The 23,721-nt window shown below is 38.4% G+C and overlaps 1 protein-coding gene across 2 annotated transcripts in view; it reads left to right on the forward strand.

Annotated features, from left to right (window-relative positions):
• LOC136886855 (rho guanine nucleotide exchange factor 39) overlaps window positions 1–23,721 on the forward strand; it is a 393,358-nt gene that overhangs the window by 306,355 nt on the left and 63,282 nt on the right. The window lies entirely within an intron of this gene.

Here is a 23,721-nt window from a genome sequence, read left to right on the forward strand (position 1 = left end):
GGCAATAGTACACCTTATACATCACCTATTTACACTTTATTGGTAATTCCTTCCTCCATACTAGGTTCCTCACACTCCGGTAGAATGCATTCCCCTGTTCAATCATTTTACTGATCTCCATGTCCAGCCCTGCATCCTGTATCAGTTCACTTCCCAAGTACTTGAAGCTCTCCACAATTTCAAGGTTATGTCCCTTTATTTTTATTATTTCTGTCCCTTCCCTTTCTTCTCAAGTCAGCACCATGTCGTACTCTTTTCCATGCTGATTTTCATTAACCATCCTCCTTTCCCCTTATCCAGCTCCTGCTGGGTCAGGGAAATTATGGCACTTCTCCACCTTCTTCTCTCCTTCCACCCTTGCTCCTCGATCATTCTGTCCCAGTCCAGGTTTATTCTTCTTGCACTTGTCCTTATTGAATTAATCCACCATGTTTAGGTCTCCCTCTTGCTCTCCATCGAACTTCATCTCACCGGGCGAGTTGCCCGTGCGCGTAGAGGCGCGCGGCTGTGAGCTTGCATCCGGGAGATCGTGGGTTCGAGCCCCACTGTTGGCAGCCCTGAAGATGGTTTTCCGTGGTTTCCCATTTTCACACCAGGCAAATGCTGGGGCTGTACCTTAATTAAGGCCACGGCCGCTTCCTTCCAACTCCTAGGCCTTTCCCTTCCCATCGTCGCCATAAGACCTATCTGTGTCGATGTGACGTAAAAGCAACTAGCGAACTTCATCTCCACCATCTGTTATGGTATTCTTTCCTCCTCCATCCTATTTACATGTCCAGACCATCTTAATTTACCCCTATCTATTCTCTCATTTAGGTTTTCGATTCTGATCTTCTTTCTCACACCTTCGTTTCTCAATCTGTCTTTCCTTTTATACTTCGTAGGTACCGCTATTTCCTTTCACTGGCTTGAATTCTACTCTCCTACCTACATGTCATTGTCCAGGTCTCAGCCGCATAGATTTATATGTTGCATAGAGTATGTGAACCCTTTTGTGTTACCTGAGCTCCCTCGAGCTGCATCGGTAGACCTCGGTTATCTTCGAGATTCGTATTGGCAACCTTTGACACACAAACTATGAATCGCCATGAGACATCTGGTGTGAACGCTTTACGTACTGGTACTGTTGTTTACATAGCAAAGCCAAACTATGGAATTCATTCTAGGAACAAGATTCACATCAAGAAATGTTGTATACGTACATTACATACATTACCATTATAGACCGTTATGCCTTTCGGTGTTCAGTCTGCAAGCCTCTGTGAATTTACTAAACGATGCCACAATCCTCTGTTTGCAACTGGTGCTGTGGCCTCATTTAGTTCTATACCTCTTATCTTTAAATCGTTAGAAACTGAGTCTAATCATTGTCATATCGGTCTCCCTCTACTTCTCTTGCCCTTCATAAGAGGCCTTTATTCTACTAGGTCACCTATCCTCCTCCATTCGCCTCTCATGACCCCACCACCACCAAAGCCGGTTTATGCGTACAGCTTCATCCATCGAGTTCATTCCTAACTTAGCCTTTATCTCCTCATTCCGAGTACCCTCCTGTCATTGTTCCCACCTGTTTGTACCAGCAATCATTCTCGCTACTTTCATGTCCGTTACTTCTAACTTTTGAATAAGATATCCTGAGTCACCCAGCTTTCGCTCCCATTAAGCAAAGTTGGTCTGAAAACAGACCGATGTAAAGATAGTTTCTTCTGAGAGCTGACTTCCTTCTTACAGAATACTGTTGATCGCAACTGCGAGCTCACTGCATTAGCTTTACTAGATCTTGATTCAATCTCACTTACTATATTACCATCCTGGGAGAACACACAACCTAGATACATGAAATTGTCTACCTGTTCTAGCTTTGTATCACCAATCTGACATTCAGTTCTGTTGAATTTCTTACCTACTGACATCAATTTAGTCTTCGAAAGGCTAATTTTCATACCATACTCATTGCACCTATTTTCAAGTTGCAAGATATTAGACTGCAGGCTTTCGGCACTATCTGCTATTAAGACCAAGTCGTCAGCATAGGCCAGACTGCTTACTACATTTGCACCTAACTGAATCCCTCCCTGCCATTTTGTCTAACCCCTGTAAGTACCCTGAACCAAGAACTCATTTTACCATCAATTCTCACTGCAGCCCAATTGTCAACATAAATGCCTTCGATTGATTTCAATAATTCTACATTTAATTTCATAATTCCCCCAGTATGCTGAACATCTTTTTCCTTGGTACCCTGTCATTTGCTTTCTCTAGATCTACGAAACATAAACACAGCTGTCTACTCCTCTCGTAGCATTTTTCAATTACCTGGCGCATACTGAAAATCTGATCCTGACAGCCCTTCTGTGGTCTGAAACCACACTGGTTTTCTTCCAACTTCTTCTCAACGACTGATCGCACCCTCCCTTCTAAGATGCCAGTGAATACTTTGCCTGGTACACTAATCAAAGAGATACCTCGACAGTTGTTGCAATCCTTCCTGTTCCCTTGCTTATAGTAGGTGCAATTACTGCTTTTGTCCAATCTGAAGGTACCTTACCAACACTCCATGCTAATTTTACTACTCTATGAAGCCATTTCATCCCTGCCTTGCCACTATACACCATTTCAGGTCTAATTTCATCTATTCCTGCTGCTTTATGACAATGGAGTTTATTTACCATCCTTTCCACTTCCTCAAGCATAATTTCACCATCATCATTTTCTTCCTCCTCATGAGCTTGGCTGTTCACATTACCACCAGGAAGATTTCCTTTTACGCTGAGAAGATCTTCAAAATATTCCCTCCACCTCTCCAGTGATTCTCTGGGATCTATTATGAGTTCATCTGAATTACCCAAAACACTGTTCATTTCCTTTTTCCCTCCCTTCCTAAGATTCTTTATTACTGTCCAGGAAGGCTTCCCTGCTGCTTGACCTAGCCTTTCGAGGTTATTACCCAAATCTTCCCGTGATTTCTCTTTGGATTCAACAGCTATTTGTTTTGCTCTGTTCTTTTCATCTACGTACAATTCCCTGTCTGCATCAGCTCTTGTTAGGAGCCATTTCTGATAAGCCTTCTTTTTACGTTTACAAGCTGCTCTCACTTCATCATTCCACGAAGATGTTCGCTTTTCCCCATCTTTACACACAGTTGTTCCTAGGCATTCCCTTGCTGTTTCTATTACAGCATCCCTGTATGCCACCTATTCTCTTCCTATATCCTGAACCAGCTTACTGTCTACTGTTCGAAACTTCTCACTGATCATATCCATGTACTTCTGTCTAATTTCCTTGTCCTAGAGATTTTCTACCCTTATTCGTTTGCAGACAGATTTCACTTTCTCTATCCTAGGCCTAGAGATACTTAGTTCACTACAGATCATATAGTGGTCTGTATCATCGAAAAATCCCCGAAAACTTGTACATTCCTAACAGATTTCCTGTATTCGAAGTCAGTTAAGATATAGTCTATTATGGATCTGTTGTCCAATGTTATATAATGTGTGTGTGACACATTTGTTGGCTTAAGATAATAAAGGTTTAGAAATTTTCTAACAATCGATCATACTATCGATTCAATTCAGATTTCATTTCTATTCAATTGGCAGTATAACCGGAACCGGGAAGGCTCACTCCTTACTCCTCACCCTGTAAAACCTGGTATCAATGGAAAGGTTTGCATACTGTAATACATTTTGTACGTTATCTCTCTACACTTCCTTGGTACAGTTATATAATGGGCATAATTCCACCTAATCAATACTACTTGTTACAAGTAAAATGTATTTACATTAAAAATACACCATCTGCAGGCCTGGTTTCAATCTACAATCGATCATCCTCAGCTGCTTGAGAACTTAAGATAAAATAACATATACACATCATTGAATATCACTTAATCTAAGAATGTAGTTGAAAAAACCTACTAAAAACATTGATGACAGGTTAAAATCAATAAAATTTGATTGTTATGTACATAGATACCTTATAAGGTTCGTTACACTTCTGTGTTACAGTTCTCTATCTTCTTCATTATTAAACTGTGTTTGAAAAGTCCTAGTATGTTACTAATAGAACTCCGTCATAACAGATCCTCTAGGCTATTATTTTTTGCTTTCTAGACAGGGGCTACTATCTCACAGCGAGGTGGCTACTTAGTTGTTCTCACATAAACTGATTGAAGACCTCGAAATGTCCTTCGGATCCAGGTAAAAATTCGTAACTTGGCCAGGAGTTGAACCCAGGGCTTCCCATTTGGAGGCAGCCTTTGATACCGGTAGACCGCAGGACTTCCTCACGAAAATCCTATTCCTACCCTATTTGTTTCTTCCCCACTGTTGTAGTTCTACCAGTCGGTTTCTGTTCATTTGCAGTGCTACTACTTCCATTCTGTATTTCAGTAGTCATCATCATCATCATCGTCAATGTCCCACTCCAGTCGCCTGGGTGTGGTTAACACTCCTTTCTGTCCTTCCACTTTTCCTGCTCTATTACTTCTGTCACATCCAGTCCAGCTTCTCTAATGTCCTTCCAGATCTGATCCATCCACCTTCTTCTTGGTCTTCCAACTGGTCTCTTTCCCTTAACTTCTCTTGCCAATTCCCTTCTTGCTACCCGTTCCTTTCCCATTATTTTTACATGTCCAAACCATTAGTTAAATTAATGGACTTCATTGTTTGTCGGTATTGAACCAAGATTACAACTATTATTATAATTTTGGGTCCACCTTATTCAATACATAAATATTGTTTTGTGCATGTAATTACAATATATATATTTCAATCGGTACTAGTTTCGACGCCCCACTGTGTCATCATCAGCTGATAGAAGTTTGTAGATTGGGGCTACTATCTCACAGTGAGGTAGCTCCTTAGTTGTTCTCACATAAACTGATTGAAGACCTCGAAACATCCCTTGGATCCAGGTAAAAATTCGTAATTCTTTTTCCCATAAGAGCTCTCTGACTTGATGTTAAAATGATTGTCAATTATTCTACAAACCATCTCAAGTCTTGCTTTCTGTATCTTCTGTACTAACGGTTCTATATTTAGCTCTTCTTTGATGTTAATTTTTTGAATTCTATCTCTTCTTGTCTTTGTAACTGATGTTCTTTAAAAAAACTGATGTTCTTAAATATCTGCTGCTTGGATCTTACTATCTTGTCTCTTATTAGGTACCAGCATTTCTAGTCCATATGTTACAGTTGGTATGAAATACTGTTTAAATAATGTTAATTTCATTCTCTTGAGTACTTTGTCATCCCATAAAACTCTCTGACTTGATGATAAAATGTTGTAGCTTTACTTAGTCTGTTATTAATTTCATTACTTCCATTAATGCTACCTAGATATGTAAACTGTTCTACATTCTCTAACCGTTTTCGGTTTATGTTCACTTGGCTTCTCTTTTTCTCTTTTCCACTGTGCATGACTACAGTTTTCTTTTTTACTAATTACCATTCCAAACTCCTTTAGATTTTCATTCCATATGTCCAGTCTCCTTTGTACTTCCTTTTCTTCCTTTCCCCTTGCAGTTTTCTCCTGGCTCCAGCCTGAAAGATATTTCTCACATTCAGTGTTCCACAATACTAAAACCTTTGCCACCTAACATGCGCAGGTCGTCGTAGGTTTAAGGCAGTCCAGTTCTCTATGGGGTTTTATTTCTCATTATGATTTTTACAATGTGGTGGGGTTAGCCTGACACCTAACCCCCAACCTTGAGGATGAGTATATCCCATTTAGTCTGGATAACCTGTGACTTATCTGGCTTGGAACACACTAGATAAGCTACCACTGGCACAGCTCTCACAGCTCTCAGGATCATTTGACCATGCAAGACCTACTACACAACAGGGAGCAATATAGAGATATTCATTTACAATTTAGTGAAGGAAACTCAGCTCAGCTGCCTGTCATGTCGTGTAACATGTTTATCACCCATAAAACCTAGTGCAGGGACTGATTTCTAAATGTGGTTGTAAACCTTTTGAACTTTCTGAATGTTTATTGATTCTTCTACATTTTTTACCTCATGATAAACTTATTGATCGTTCTGCGATTTCTTTATAGACCTAATTGTTTAGACAGCATCATCAGTATCATAGTCTTCACCACCACCATTTCCCTATATCCAGATGATTCCTCTCTCTCCTAATTAAATTCTTCTTCTCCTTCTTCTTTTTCTTGTTTTATGACCGCATGGGATCACTTTAGTCAATCCATCGTTCAAGTCTCTTTGAAGGGATTGTTCGGACTTTGTGGTCCTCTCAGTACTTCTTCAGACACTCCAATCTTCGTGCCCTTTCCTCGGTTGAAAATCTTGTGTTATGGGTTTGTTTCACGTAAGAATAAAGATGATGTTTCTATTCTTGAGTTTTGTATTCAATTTTATCTTATTTGTGATGTCTTCTGTTGTAAGGCCTATTTCCTTCCGATCCTCGTATTTTGTATTCTCGTATTTTTTGAGACGAAATTGTGTTGTACTAGTTACTTCAGAAGTCTCAAATTCTGCATCCTCACGATATGTCCAAAGAATCCCAGTCTCCCTTTATGCATAGTATCTGTAATGGATTCTAGCTCTTTGTACATGACTTTGTTAGGTTATTATCCACCTCTGTCCATCTTTCTGGTACTTTTTGTTGATGCAGTTTCTTCAAATCCTCCTTTCAGTTTTCTGAAGTCTGTCAGTCTTTGATTGTTTATTCAGATGAAAAAGTGTGCTTCCAGTTTTATAACTGTGTTGTTTTATTTTTGCATTTATGAAAGACATTTCTTTTTGTAGATGCCCCATGTTAATTTTTGTGCTTTAGCTAATCTATTTGTTCTTGTTTGGATTGAGATTTTTTCATTTAGGTTATGTGTTATTACTTCTCCAAGATATTTAAATTAAATCAATCTATTGTAATCGTTGTTATCCTTTGTCCGACTCGTTGACTGAATGGTCAGCATAGTGGCCTTCGGTTCAGAGGGTCCCGGGTTCGATTCCCGGCCAGGTCGGGGATTTGGGTAACCTTAATTGGTTCATTCCAGTCACCCGGGGGCTGGGTGTTTGTGCTGTCCCCAACATCCCTGCAACTCTCACACCTCACATAACACTATCCCGTGCCACAGTAACACGCAGTTACCTACACATGGCAGATGCCACCCACCCTCATCAGAGGGTCTGCCTTACAAGGGCTACACTCGGCTAGAAATAGCCACACGAAATTATTTATTATTGTCATCCTTTTACTCGTAATTCCATCATTTCTTTAACATTGTTTTGCTCATTCGCACATTAGTATGGCTAAACCTCCTCTGAATTTTTCTTGTTAATATTCACTTTTCCACCTCTAATTTTTTCCATCCTTCGTTTCTCACTCTCTCCCCATATTCTGATTGTAATTGTTCTTTGTTGATAGCCAAGTTGCAGCCAGTTTTGCCATTCTAGCTATGTAAAAATATTTGTTGTACATCATTTCTTTAGTCTTCATGTTTTATACATTCTGTATCTTATGATAGGAAATACCTCAAAGTTATACCCTCCTGTTAATTTAAATATTTAGTCTTGGATTTTCTTCTGCAGTTTCATCTGTCTCTACAGTTCTTTCACACTTTCATCTTATCGATTTCCAGATCAACATCACTTATGAAATGTTTATTTTTAGTCATGTTAGTTGATTATTATTGTTCTGTACTTGATTACTGCATCATCTTACATTTTACATATATACATACATCTTCATTATAGACCAGGGGTTCCCAACCTGGGGGGCGCGCCCCCCTAGGGGGGCGTGGGGCTTTATCAGGGGGGGCGTGAAGTGATTTCCGAATTAATTTTTTAACTCGAATATTACAGTTTTGTTAATAAACATTTTTCGAATCTCTCCAAGTGATTGTCGCGCCAAGTCAATCGTTCAAAAGCACTAGTAATAGCCAACTGTCGGCACAAACCTCAGCGGAGCAGCAAGTTTGGAGGTGAAATTAGAAATTTGCTGCGTTCTGAGGAACAAAATGAAGCCTGAGAGCAAGTGCGGTACCAAGACCACTCAACGCACGTTTAATTGCACACTTTGCGGGCCTATGACCATACGCGACATGTTTCAACTCATCAACGATGTCGTAGTTGCTTTCATTTTCCAGTATTATTGTTACATACTGTACAAGGTTTTTCTCATAAACAAAATATATTGCATGAAGGAGTTACTCGTATAAATTTCGGTATTATATCAAACTGATCTAGTAGCGAGAACAGGAGATAAGGCAATAATAGTAGGCTAAATTATAATAATTTACCTAATATAACATGTTCGGCTTTCACGACTAGCGTGAAATTCTATGTAGGACTATTGGTATTTTGGGCTACAACTAATTAATGTTTAACCACAGCAATTAATGAAACAGTGACATTTTCTCACCAAAGATCTTAACTGGCAATAAGTTACTACAGTCAGGAGTCGACATTAACTCTGAAGAACAAAGAATATCGGAGTTTCAGAAGCAACAAATGAAGTGGAAGTTCCTCCTTCCCTCTCACTCTGCGGCATATAGACTCGTTTTATGGGTAGCTCGTCCTTGAATGCTCTGTTCCCACCCATACATATTCTTATTCTTCTCTTGCAGTCAAATTGGCGAGAGCTACATAGTACAACTGTCCCGTCAGAGATGCGCAGTAATGGCCATGACAACACATCGCCGATAGACCATCAGTGGCCATGCCTTTCGACTGTTGATTCTGTGCCTCGTATACTTTTGCAGTGGACTTGTCTGTCAAGTTGTTTATTGTGAGTGTTGTGTATGCTTCGCTGTAACAGTGCGACTGTGTGAATCGTGTTATTAAATATTGTGACTTTTTAAAAATTGATAACGATATCCAAGAAGAGACTGTACTATGATGACTACATTAAATATGGTTTCACAGTTGTTGAACGGAACGGAATTCAACAGCCTCAATGCGTAATCTGCCACTGTGTTCTGAGTAACGATACGATGAGGCCTGTGCATTTGGAGATATATTTAAACACAAATCATTCAGGCTTAAAAGGCAAACCCACAAAAAATTTTACAACTAAAGTCATCTCACTAAAACGTATGAAATTAGATTCATCGGGTACCTTTAACCAAGAAAATGAGAACGCAGTGGAAGCATCATATGAACTAGCTCTTCTGATTACCAAAGACAAAAAAGCCCACACAATTGGGGAAACATTAGTAAAGCCATGTATGTTATTAGCCGCAAATATAGTTTTGGGTGAAGGGAGTAGGTAGAAATTGTCTAAAATTCCTCTTTCTGATAACACAGTGAAGTGCGGACGTCGAGAACTGTCAGAAGACATTAAAATGCAAACTTTGGAGAAGATGGAAGCATCTCCAGTGTTTTCAATTCAGTGTGATGAAACAACCGATGTGTCCCATTGTTGTCAACTTATTGTATATTGTCGATTTGTCGACAGTGGAATTTTAAGAGAAGAAATGTTGTTCTCCCAATGTTTGAAAACAACTTCGAAAGCTTGCGATGTGTTTTCTGCCATCGATAGTTTTTTTTTCCAAGAACATGGACTTTGCTGGGAAAATGTAGTGGGTGTATGTACGGATGGTGCACCTGCTATGATTGGGTCACGTTCTGGGTTTCTCAAATTCGCTAAAGATAAAAATCCAAACAACATGGGAACCCACTGTATAATTCACAGACAGGCTTTTGCGGCCAAAACCTTGCGCCAAGACTTTAATAACACTCTAAAAGTCGATATAAGAATTGTGAACTATGTGAAGACAAGTTCTTTATAGACAAGATTGTTTGAAGCCCTTTGTGTTGACCTTCAAGCCAATCACAAAAAGCTCTCTTTTCCACACAGAGGTTCGCTGGCTATCAAAAGGGAACATGCTGGCTCGGCTGTTTGAATTAAAGTCAGAAGTTGAAATTTTTCTTCTGTATTTAGTGTTTACTGATGCTAATCTTATCGTCTCATTGGCATATCTTTGCGATATTTTTGAAGATTTTAATAGTCTGAACTTTAGGTTCCAAGGCAAAAACTGCAATATTATGCTTACTTATGATGCCATCAGAGCTTTCCTGGAAAAAATACAGTTATGGAAACGTGGGCTTCACTTGAATAACTTCTCATCCTTTCACCGCCTTAATGAAATTTTGCCGGAAAATGAACGTGATCGTAATAAACTTAACGCGCAAATTCATTCACATTTGGATTCCCTGGAATAAGAATTCTATTTCTACTTTCCTGATATCTCGTCAGATGAATGGTCCTGGATGTTAAGAAGAAATCCGTTTGCCATTGACATTGAAGCACTGCCAGCACAACAAGAAGAAGCCATAGGTTTAAAGTGTGATTCAAAGCTAAACGATGATTACAAAATATTAGGACTGGGCGACTTTTGGGTAAACTGTCTTGCAGTGTATCTTGAAATAGCCAAAGTAGCATTGCGTGTCATTGTCCCATTTTCGACGACATATTTATGCGAGTCAGGATTTTCAACGCTGAGTGTCATAAAAACAAAGCAGCGATGTCGGCTTGATGTTGCAAGTGATCAGCGCTGTGCTCTGTCAAATATCAAACCAAACATACCGAAAATTACCAAGAGAAAACAGTGTCACTGACATTTGTTGACTAATTTAAGGATTTATTGTAAAAGTGTGTTCTTGGTATTGTGCTAAAATGAAGTTCGTACTGCACCCATTATGCAAGTGAAAAGGGCACAGTATGTCATAGATATAAGGCGCGTACTTCATAATATTTTTTCATAAATAATTGAATAATGGAATCATTCATTATGTAGTGTCATTAGGTTAGGTCTATACCCTCCACGTCAGTTTATCGGAGAGGTTATAGAAGCGACGGATGGGGGATGGGGGGGGGGGGGGCGCGATGACCACCCGTATCCGAAAAGGGGGGCGTCAGCTGGAAAAGGTTGGGAACCACTGTTATAGACTGTTATGCCTTTCACTGTTCAGTCTGCAAGCATCTCTTCATATATATATATTAATGCTATTATTTGGGACGTCAACCTAAATCTGTTAATATACTAACCGCCGCTACATTCCTCTATTTGTAACTAGTTGGATGGCCTCGTTTAGTTCTATTCTCGTAACTTTAAATCTTTAGAAACTGAGTCTAACCATCATCGTCTTGATCTCCTATTTTTCTTACCTGTATAAGAGTCCATTATTCTCATAGGTAACATACCATCCTCCATTCGCCTCACATGACCCCACCACCGAAGCTCGTTTACTTGTACAGCTTCATACTTCGAGTTAATTCCTAACTTATCCTTTATCTCCTCATTCAGGGTAACCTGCTGCCAGGCTTTTTTTGGCACAATCTGCCATTTAGACCAAGCCATCACATAGGCCAAAATGCTTACTGAAATTTCACCTAACTGAATCCCTCCCTGCCACTTAATATCTTTCAGCAGGTGATCCATATAAACTACGAACCAGATAGGTTACAGCCTCCTGAATCCCTGTAAGTAGGCCTACTTTGCATCAAAAACTCATTCTACCATCAATTCTCACTGCAGCCCAATTGTCAGCATAAATGCCTTTGATTTATTTTAATAATCCACCCTTAATCCCATAGTCTCCCTGTACAGAAAACATTTTTTTCCTTGGTGCTCTGTCAAATGCCTTCTCTAGAAACTTAAGCATAACTGTCTATTCCTCTCGTAGCATTTTTCAGTTACCTGGCGCATACTGAAAATCGGATCCTGACAGCCCCTCTGTGGTCTCAAACCACAATGGTTTTCGTCCAACTTCCTCTCAACCACTGATCGCACCCTCGGTTCCAAGATGCCAGTGAATACTGGTATACTCATCAATGAGATACCTCGATAGTTGTTGTAATCCTTCCTGTTCCCTTGCTTATAGACAGGTGCAGTTACTGCTTTTGTCCAATCAGAAGGTACCTTACTAACACTCCATGCTAATCTTATTATTATCTGAAGCCATTTCATCCCTACCTTCCCACCATATTTCATCATTTCAAATCTAATTTCATCTATTCCTGCTGCTTTATAATAGTGGAATTTATTTACCATCCTTTCCTCTTCCTCAAGCGTAATTTCACCAACATTATTGTCCTCTTCCCCATAAGCTTGGTTGTTCACGATGTCACCACCAGGAAGATTTCCTTTTACATTGAAGATTTTCAAAAAATTCCTTCCACTTCTCCAGTGATTCCCTACAATCTATTAAAGAGTTCACCTGATTTACCCAAAACACAATTCATTTCCTTTTTTCCCTCCCTTCCTAAGATTCTATATTACTGTCCAGACAGGTCTCCCTGCTACCTGACCTAGCCTTTCCAGGTTATTACTATGTTCCCACGGCTTCTTCTTGGATTCAACAAGTACTTGTTCCACTCTGTTTCTTTCATCTACGTACAATTCCCTGTCTTCATCAGTCCTTGTGAGGAGCCATTTCTGATACGCCTTCTTGTTATGTTTACAAGCTGCTCTCACTTCATCATTCCACCAAGACGTTCACTTTTTTCATCTTTACACACAGTTGTTCCTAGGTATCCCCTTGCTGCTTCTACTACGGAATCTCTTTATGTCACACATTCTCTTTCTATATTCTGAATCTGATTACTGTACATTGCTTGGAACTTTTTGCTAATCATATCCATGTACTTTCATCTAATTTCCTCGTCCTGGAGATTTTCTGCCATTGTATCAATGAAAAATGTCCCAAATATAAATAGAGTAGTAGGCATTTTATTAAGTGTCCAGCACTCAAATGCAGTTGTGGGGAGAGGTTTTTCAGTATGAAGAATAAATGGACAGATGTTAGAAACTGGAGCCAGCCAGATCTGATCAAGGCAGATTTAATACAAGTTTCTCAATTTTTCACTGTCTTGAAAGGTGTTTTATTAGTTAGCTAAGGATGATGTTGAATTATTGGGAGTAGCCAAGTCACACAAGAAATATCAGGTAATGTAGTCAAATATCATGTAAGCAACAACAATGACTGTACAAGTTAGCCGTGCGGTTTCTGTCGCATAGCTATGAGCTTTTATTCAGGAGATGGTGGTTTCAAATCCCACCGTTGGCAGCTCTGAAGATGGTTTTCCATGGTTTCCCGTTTTTGCACCAGACAAATGCTGTGGCTCTACTATTATAATTAAGCCAAGGACCACTACCTTTCCAATCCTAGCCCTTTCGCATCCTTGCATCACCGAAAACCTTTGATGTATTAGTGCGACTTTAAACAACTAGCAAAAAAAAAAAAAAAATCCACTACAATGCAGAAAAATGTTTACTCATGTTTAAATTTAAATAATAAATTACATGTGATTTAATGATTATTGTCAAGCTCTATTCAAATTTACCAAGTTAGAATGTATTCTTCTTCCATTATGATACCAAAGTGTCTTTCAGTAGTATCAGGTAAGTTAGGTAGTAATAGTAGTTTATGTATCACATGTGGTATCATAACATAAAAATACCAGAAATGATTTGTGATATCGCCGATAAGTTGTGAACATTTTCCAATTTTTCCTGATGGGAAGAAATACATTGGATGAGAGTAAGTATAATCTTAAAATTGCTTTTCACATTTGTTTAGCAGGTGTAACCTGAGATAACACTGCTGTTGGCAATTGTCCTCTGTAATTCTCAGTCATGAGTGGAACGACTGGAGAGAGATAGCATTAGCTGAGGCCTAATAAGTTAGTGATCTGTTTTAACAGATGTTGACGTGGCCGTCTGGCTGATGCTATGGATGAAGAAATGTTACAAATAATGGCAACATTCAATGGAATTAGCAGTGAAAAAGAGTAAGAGCAAATAATTTGAAAATATCTGGGATTCCGTACCACTCAGAAGAAAACTTAACTGAACTTGTCCAGAAAATTGGAGACATCCTGGATGTACCAATACATCCACACAGCATCGACACTGTTCACAGGATTTCTTCTTTCAACAAAAACAGTGTGAAGCCCAATGCTCAAAAAAGGATGCCCTTTTGAAATTAGCAAGATGCCAGAAGATCCTAACCTCTTCTCTCCTAGGCCTTGGTGTTCCAAAAGTGAATATATGCTTGAAAGAACACCTTACACCCTACAATGAATCTCTCTTCAAGAAAGCTTGTGATGCTAGAACAAAAGGAATTGAACATGCATTTGTGAGACAAGGGAGGATTCTGGCAAAAATCTCTGCCACCTCCCTTCAAGTGTTTTACAATAAGATGTGAAGAAGATTTTAATAAATTGATTAGGCTTGCAGCATCTAGGCCTAAATGAGCTGTCAGTCTTCACAGTTTCCTTTTTATGTTTTATATTTATGTTTGTTTGTTTGTTTGTTTATCTTCCTCTTCTTTTAAACTACACTAATGACAGAAAGACAATGGAACTCATACTTTCAATATAGTGACTTGGTTACCTCACTTGGGACAATTGCTCCATCCTTGAGAATAATGTATTTTAATTCTTGTAGCATACAAAATGGTGAGTTAGAGATGATTGCTGATCGCATAGAGTTAATTCAGAATATAGATTTAATAGTTGTTATACTACCAATATAAATGGTCCGTTATTGGACATTATAAATTTTCCACCAAGCTCGATAGCTGCAGTCGCTTAAGTGCAGCCAGTATCTAGTATTCGGGAGATGGTAGGTTCGAACCCCACTATCGGCAGCCCTGAAGATGGTTTTCCGTGGTTTCCCATTTTCACACCAGGCAAATGCTGGGGCTGTACCTTAATTAAGGCCACGGCCACTTCCTTTCTACTCCTAGCCCTTTCCTGTCCCATCGTCACCATAAGACCTATCTGTGTCAGTGCGACGTAAAGCAACTAGCAAATCAAAAAAAATTAAATTTTCCAGCTAACTCATTCCTGGTTGCCAGCATTTTGCCCTCGTGTGCTAGGTTGGGGTCATCAGTTAGTACCTAGCACACCTACCAAGACGCTGGCTAGTGCATACCATGGAGGCCACTGTGTAGGCTACTTGGAGCCAGTGTCTTGGTAGGTGTGCTAGGTACCAACTGATGAGCCCAACCTAGCACACGAGGGCAAAACGCTGGCAACCAGGAATGAGTTAGCTGGAAAATGTATAATGTCCAATAATGGACCATTTATATTGGTGTTATACATTTACTCATTCGGGACAAATATTTCAGATTCCCTATGGGAATCAACATCTGTATCATCTGATAGCCAAGCAGGCATCAATTTTTGGTAAAGAGACACAGTCTCTCATAGTGCATTGAAACTACCGGTGGCTCCAAGTAGCCTACGCAGTGGCCTCCACGGTATGCACTAGCCAGTGTCTTGGTAGGTGTGCTAGGTACCAACTGATGAGCCCAACCTGACACATGAGGGTGAAACACTGGGAACCAGGAATGAGTTAGCTTGAAAATTTATAATGTCCAATAACGAACCATTTATATTGGTATTATAAATTTACTCATTCGGGACAAATATTTCAGATTCCCTATGGGCATCAACATCTATATCATTTAATAGTTGTTGTCGAAACATGGTTGTCTGTAAACGGTGATGAGTCTAATTTCTACAATATCACAGGTTATGAAGCATTTCATTCATTTAGAATCCTTCTGATAAATCACTTATGGGTGGGGATTATCAGTTTATGCTAAAAACAAATCGTGGCAATGTAATATCATCTATAATGTCCAAAAGCATCATAATATTCTGGTTTTGGAGATTTCTAAGTCAGGGTGCAGTTATGTTATTGTGGCTGTTTACAATCCTTTCACTTCAAACTGGACACAGCTATGTGATGACATCTTCTTTCCTTAATGGGGCCTCTAAATATAAGTTCCTAATTAGCGTCGACCTCTAAAATCTTTTGCTACCGTGTTTTTTCTTCATTCCCACGTAAATATACCTGTTCCCTTCACAAAGCTGCAGGTTGTTCTTATTGGGTCTTATTGGATTTTTTCTCTCTCTCCACCTGGTAGTCCTAGAGTGGAGAGTCTGATTCTACCCAATACCTCACATTCAAAAAGTATGTGTTCAGCTAATTCCCCTACTTCATTGCATTTCCTGCATATATTGTCTCTTATTACTCCAATTTTATGTAGGTGTTTTTTCAGATGGCAGTGTCCTGTCAACAGTCCTACTACCCATGTTATATTTTCTCTGCTGAGTTTCAACAGTTCTTTACTATGCTTCTTGTTTGGTCCTTTTATCAGTTCCTTTGCAAGCCTGCATCAAAAAAAAAAAAAAAAAAAGAGAAATATAATTATTGTTGGTGATTGTAATATAAATTTACTCTCAAATGCAGTATTAACTAATGAATATAAAATGTTCATGCAGAGCTATGGCCTTAAAAACTGTAACACAATATACCCTACCAGACTGAGTTTGAACAATTCACTAATCAACCGCTTTCTATGCAGCATGAGACTTAATAACAGGTCTGTTGATGATATGAGTGACCATAATCTCTTGCTCTTTAGTTTAGATATTTCAAAGACATCTATTTATACTCCCAGTGAGCCAAAGCCACACTCATATAAACATCTTGGTTATGAAAGGGCTAGATCATATTTTGAGCAATACCAATTCTAGTGGGTAGATGGTGAGAACATAAATGCTTCATATGCTGCTTTAACCAGATATATTCAAAGTGGTCTTGACTATGCATCAACAGTTAGAAAATGTCATCATCAAAATACAAACACCATTTTGAATGCATGGTGCACGCCAGAACTTGCATCACTCCGCAGGCATAAAGCACTTCTCTACAGTAAATTCAGAAAACACCCACACAACGGTATAATTAAAGAAGAATATAAAAGTTACTGCAATAGAGTTACAACCCTGAAAAGGACTCTCAAGAAGTCGTACTATGATAATCAATTTAAAAACAATCCACACAACACCAAACACACCTGGCAACTCATAAATGGAGTTCTTGGTAAACCTTCAAAATCAACAATCAATATTGTTCGTACCAAGCTAGGGAATTAATGTTTTGAAGATAAAAGTGACATTTGCAATGCCCTGAATAATCATTTTATCTCAGTCCCTGCCACAGTATCTTCAGATATTGTTCCACATCCTGAACGTACTGTTACAATCAACAATTTCCTTTTTTTGGGGCCGATGACCTTCGATGTTAGGCCATTTAAAACAAGAAGCATCATCATCATCAATTCCCTTTTCTAAGAACCATGTTCTCCAGAAGAAGTATCTGCAATTATCAATTCTCTCAAACATGCTCGCTCAATTGGATGGTGTTATGCAATGATGGACCAAGCGACAAAATTCATGTTTTGAGAAAACAGCGTCTTTGCAAATGATTAAAGAAAAAATATTTACGTCATGTATTTTTCTATAAATCAAATCTTATTATATTCAAGTAGCACCATATCTTGTTTTTCTAAAATAATATAAGCAAAAACTTTGAGTATTTTTTGATTAAAAAAAAGCGTCTTAGTCTAAAAGTGATTTCAGAAATTCTATAATGCAATCAGAGTCCAAGCGCCAGTCGGTGTTTAGTCTACAAACGCGAAACAGATTAATACCAAACTAGCACAACATTTCTACAAGAATGAACTATCAAGCACAATATCACAGTAAAACACTGTTAATATTTTATATTCTATAGTCAGTAATAACTTTTTTATTATTACCCTTTCCCATGTTCATCATAGTGTATGAACTTCACAAGTAAATAATGCAAATAACAATAGTAAAATCAACATAAGAAAAAGAGTAAAGTTCGCCTTCTCAAACGACTTCATGAGTTATTTCAAAATCAGGCTTTCCTGAAAAACCTGCAATATCATCAGCTGTGGTAGGAGAACTAATTATAACTTTTGATAAAATTCCAAACAGTCTTTAGGGATCAAGTGAAACATGGACTTCAGATCACGTAATTTTTCTGAGCTTATTGGTTTTCCTTCGGGCCACAGTTCAAACAATTTTCTTGAGAAAAGTAGGCTGTCGCCGACAGATTTTCGACCAGTTCTTTTTCCAATGTTTATTTCTGTGTAGGTTTGCTGTCTTAGATCACTCAAAATTCAAACTCATGTCCTCATGCCGAGGTGGTGCAGCTTTTTTCAGGCACTCCCCCATTGGAGGTGAGCTGCATGTACCATTTCAACCACATACCAGCCCTCCTGCCATTCTTAAATTTCTGGCAGTACCAGGAATCGAACCCGGGCCTCCGAGGACGGCAGCTAATAACACTAACCGTTACACTACAGAAGCGGGCGTCTTAGATCACTTTTCACAAAAGCTGACAGAGGCTCTGATTTCCTTGAACAGTAACCGCTGTACCTTTGCACCCTCAACATTTTTCTTCCTGTTGGTGATCGCACTTCCTATTGCCGATGTACCTATAAAGTCATCCGTTACCATTTGGATGACTTGTAAAGGCTTTCTCTTTCTGTAAGACTTCATTATTTTAATGCAATCTTCTGGTACATAGAGACGTTGCTGGAACTTTAATGCAGACTCAATATCACCAAAGTCTGAATCATTTTTCAGGAAATTGTGCCCAGGAACTAGAAAGCGTTGTGTGATAGTCAGTAGGCTAGGATGTTCTTCTAGAATAGTTTTCAGCAACAAAGCTATTTTTATATTCGATTCTGGCTCCCACATGAATCTGACCAGAGAATCAAATGTGTTGTGCATAGTGATACGTGAGCCAGTATGTGTTTTCTTAAATACGATCCAATTTCTTGGGCTCCTCTTCCAGCATCTCCTTCCACCCACACACAACAAAATCCTTTGTCCTTAGAATCATGAATACCGCAGTTATACAACCATTGTCGGCATTTATAAAACACTATATTTGTAGGTATTCTTCGGAGTGGCAATGTCTTTTCCAAATCGAACGAAATGCATTTGGTTTCTCTCAAAATGTCATTTTTAGCCTGCATGAAATTCTGCTTCATGAGATTCCTTGCAAGGTTTACTTCCTCTAAATGACTTTCGTGTTCTTCTTTTGCTAGTGAAGACTCCAATTTTGATGAATTCTCTATCCTCATGGTAAGAGCATGACATGTATTGCATGTGTCTTTCTTTAGTGTTTTAAACTTTAGGTTGAACTTGGTTAGAAATATTTTTTTATACAATGCTAAAGAAACAGGATTCACATAGTTTTCACAGAATAGACCATACATCACATTGAGAGCAGTACATGGAGTTAAATACTCTGCCTTTGTGAACGACAATAATGTGATTTATACTTCGGAAAGTTTGAAATGTGTTCACATACTTCACGGACTTTAGCTTCTGGTAGTTGATTATGTCCTCCAGCACTCCCTCTCCCATCTACGATTTCACATCGCTTCATTTTTTTAAAGCATTGTCAACAACACAACTCGACACTCGTAATGTTTGTAAAAATATTGCTTTACACACTTTCCTATTGCACAGAAAATACTCTCTGGACACATTGCATTTCTCAGATCCTACTGCTCTCTTCTGCTTAATACTGACCTCTTTAACCATTCCTGCTATAATTTGGCATCTAACTTCATATACCATTCCTGCTATAATTTGACATCTAGCTTCATAAGAGCCAGCTTTATGAAAATTAGTAAATGTCACTTGTCTCTCCTCCACTGTGACTAATTTGTAGCATTTGAACCTTCAATCACATTCGTAATCCCAAAATTCTTTACTAAATGTAACTATTTCCCTGGTTTTGATGTAGGCTTAATTGGTATTCACCTTCCTTTTCATTATTTGTCATGTTTGATCTTCAAATTTTCACTTTCTTCGTTTTCTTGGTCGGCGATCTGAAATAGCACCACTAGTGTCCAATTCTATCTCCATATCTGATGTCCCATTATCTCCATGTGGGGCAAAATTATTGCAGGTGCCAGTTTCCAGCATTTCCTCACAATTTTGGCATAAAATATTTCCTAATACGCTAGGAAATATTTCACTTATAATAGAAATGTTGTTGGACAGAATACTGTTATCTGAACATTTGTGCTACAAGCGTGGAATATCATCAGTCTTTCTGAGGCTTTTCATTAGAAACACTTCGTTTAACACATGTACATCTTCACCAGATTGGCTTATTTCCCCAACATTCCCTAATTGTGTTTTTATTATTAATTCCTGAGCTCTTCTGTCGTAACTATTATGGGCACTGAAATTTGACATCAAATCATCAAATGTGACAACTTCATGCGAACCATTTACACATTGTCTTCCAACTGGAGGTGAAATGTCACAATGCTGACGGTCCTGGTTGAATGAAGGTGAAAATGTATTACTTTCACAGTGATTATTGTCCGTTTTAAGTCGATCAAATTGATCATGTAGATCAGAAACACCTCCGCCACATTCAGTAGGTATAAGGAAATTGGTTTGAAAGTGTTGCGCGGTATTAGTTCTTGCTGCCTCTGTGGATCAGCGGTAGAGTGTCGGCCTCCGGATCCCAAGATAGCGGGTTCAAACCCGGCAGAGGTAGTCGGATTTTTGAAGGGCGGAAAAAAGTCCATTCGACACTCCATGTCGTACGATGTCGGCATGTAAAAGATCTCTGGTGACACATTTGGTGTTTACCCGACAAAATTCATTAAATCTCAGCCATAGACGCCCAAGAGAGTTTCGGTTTACTCGGTCTGCCATCTAGTGGGGGCCTAGAGTAAAACGGAACGTCGAAATTGACGAGCAGACAGCCAGATGGCGTCAAATTGAAATGTCTGTACACGGTAGCTGAGGCCATACGATTATTATTATTATTATTATTATTATTATTATTATTATTATTATTATTATTATTATTATTTAGTTACTTCTTGAATGCGGTGTTCAGCATGCTGTTTGTAAGAAGGCAGATCTTGTGGAGATACCTAAAATAGGTATTGAAAAATGTTAAATATCCAATTATAAACCTTACCATTCCACCCTTTTAATAGGAATATGAAAAATCTATCTTAGCATTTTCATAACAATTATTCCTAATGCTTCTAACATCATCTTTACTCTTGAAGGATACACGTTTAGAGCTTACTAGGAGATTTGTTAATACTGCAGCAGTTAAAACAATACAGGAATGAGATTATAAAGAAGGAAATACGCATTCTTAGACACACAAACCCACCAGAATATACTGCAGCTGCTAAACGACGCAGATGCCAAATGCAGTATTAAGTAGAAGAACTTTCGTTCTTAAACTGAAAGCCCGCCAGAACTACACATCAGCATTAAGAACCAAAGCATTTATAGACCCTGTGACAGCCTTAGTCTACAATTGCAGAATGTTTAGTCGGTTGGTCTACTATTGCCTTTTAAGATGATACTTGGTCTTCAAATGCAAAACACAGTAATGGACTTAAATTGTGTGGCACTTAGATTTTTCTAATGTACAGGAAATTTTACTGAAGAAAGTTGGCATTTCTTATTTTTATATTAAAGTTTGATGTCCTGGCCACCAGAATGCATGAAAAGCCTGAAATGAGCAAATTGTCGCTTAGTCTACGAATGCATAACTACGTCCAATTGCTAGTGATGGAATTTCCAGTAAACTTCTCAACATTTGTAATCGAGCACTCTCTGGTCCAATATCTGAATTTATCAACTGCTCTTTGGCAAAAGGCATTGTCCCAAATTCATAAAGATCTCTGGAGTGGTTTCTATACACAAACAGAATGATAGTTCCAGCCCAGGAAACTACAGACTCATCTCCGTACCACCTGAACTATCTAAAATCTTAGAAACTGTTGTCAAAATTAGGCTTATTAGTTACCTCGAAAAATGCAGTTATTGATCCAGACTTCAGTATGGCTTCAGAGAAAAGTCTGGGGTGAATCATGGCTTAATGGACATTATAATTGAGTTTCAAAATTATATTGATAAAGGTTACAAGACGGCTGGGTTGTTTATTGATTTAAAAAAGGCTTTTGATACTGTTAGCCATGAATTTATGATCTACAGACTGGAAAAGGCAGGTGTGAGAGGTCCCTCATTGCTCTGGTTTAAGGATTTCTTATCAAATCGACAACAATATGTTCAGATTAGCATGAATAAAAGTGAATTACAAAAGAGCTCCTTTGGTGTACCACAAGGTTCCATATTGGGTCCAATTTTGTTTCTCATATATATTAATGACATAGCCTTGTGTTCTTAAGGTAAAATATCACTTCTGGCAGATGATACTTCACTGTTCTATTCATCAAATTCTGAAGATTAAATACTTGCAGATATCCAGCATGACTGTCATATCTTAGATTTTTTCTCAGCCATTCATCTAACAGCCAATTACTCAAAAACTGTCTGTATGATGTTCCATAAATCACAAAATGACCTAAATGCAACTGCAAATATATTATTTGGCACAACAAAGTTGCAATGGATTAAAGAAGTTAAATATCTTGGACTAATAATTTATAGCGCTCTCTCCTGGACACCTCGTATATTAAATGTAAAAGATAAAATCTCTCTCTTGGTTGGTATCATTGGCAAGATTAAATACCTAATAACAATTGACACTCTTCGTCTAATTTATTTCACAATGATACAATCTTGACTTTCTTACTTGTTTCATTTGGGGCAAAGCAACCCAAAATAACTTAAATACTGTGGAGGTTTTGCAAAACAGGGTTATTCGATTTATGTATGGATTCCATCAACTACATTCTTGAAATAAAATGTATTCTGAAACAAATATATTACCTCTTGAGAAATTAATCTCATTAAATGCATCACTTCTTATTCATAAAGTCTTGCATAATAAAATGTTCACCAACTCTGAAGTTCCTAAAGTCACTGACATCCATTCATATAAGACAAGGCAAAAAACTATATTACATATTCATCAAAATTATACAACAGGGTTTGGCACTTACTAATAATAATAATTTCGTGTGGCTATTTCTAGCCAAGTGCAGCCCTTGTAAGGCAGACCCTCCGATGAGGGTGGGCGGCAGCTGCCATGCATAGGTAACTGCGTGTTATTGTGGTGGAGAATAGTGTTGTATGTGGGTTGTGAGTTGCAGGGATGTTGGAGACGGCACAAACACCCAGCCCCCGGGCCATTGGAATTAACCAATGAAGGTTAAAATCCCCGACCCGGCCGGGAATCGAACCCGGGACCCTCTGAACCGAAGGCCAGTACGCTGACCATTCAGCCAACGAGTCGGACTGGCACTTACTAATATCTGAATATAACAGTGTTCCTCTAAAACTGTGCCATTTTGCAATAAGCTTAAGAAATACCTGTTAGGCACTATAAATGTGTAACAGTTATTTCTCGTATATTTTTTATTTTCAAAGACACTTTAAAAGTCAAAAAGTTGTTCCTCCTGTAATGTTACTTTGATAATAATCCACTTAATATAGTACTCTCCATTAGCTAAATAGTGATTCTCAAAGCATATGTAAAACCACTATTATTACTCTTTCACTTTTAGACCTTACACGTTAATCCACCATTGTTGTGATTATGTATTGTTCCTCTTGACAGAGTTGTTGCTTTCTGGAACCCTATTTATTAATAAAATAAAATAAATGATTTTTATTTTTTTATTTGCACCTACGATTGAGAGAGAGAGAGAGAGAAGATGGGGCCAAAATAATCTTGGGAATATATTAATATTTTTAAAAAGCATAATCTGCCTCTGCAAAGTATCTCGTAGCTATTGGTCCTGCTGTATTTGAATTTGTAAAACTTAGGCAGTGAGTGCGAGCGTGGGCTATGCCACAGACAGATGGAACAGAGATATTTTGCATTTTGTGTTTGCCCTAATAAAGATTAAAATATTGCTATTAACGTATATTTTATGTTTACCATCTCAAAGTAT

Source organism: Anabrus simplex, chromosome 1, assembly GCF_040414725.1.
Source record: "Anabrus simplex isolate iqAnaSimp1 chromosome 1, ASM4041472v1, whole genome shotgun sequence".
In the NCBI taxonomy this organism is placed as follows: Eukaryota; Metazoa; Arthropoda; class Insecta; order Orthoptera; family Tettigoniidae; genus Anabrus; species Anabrus simplex.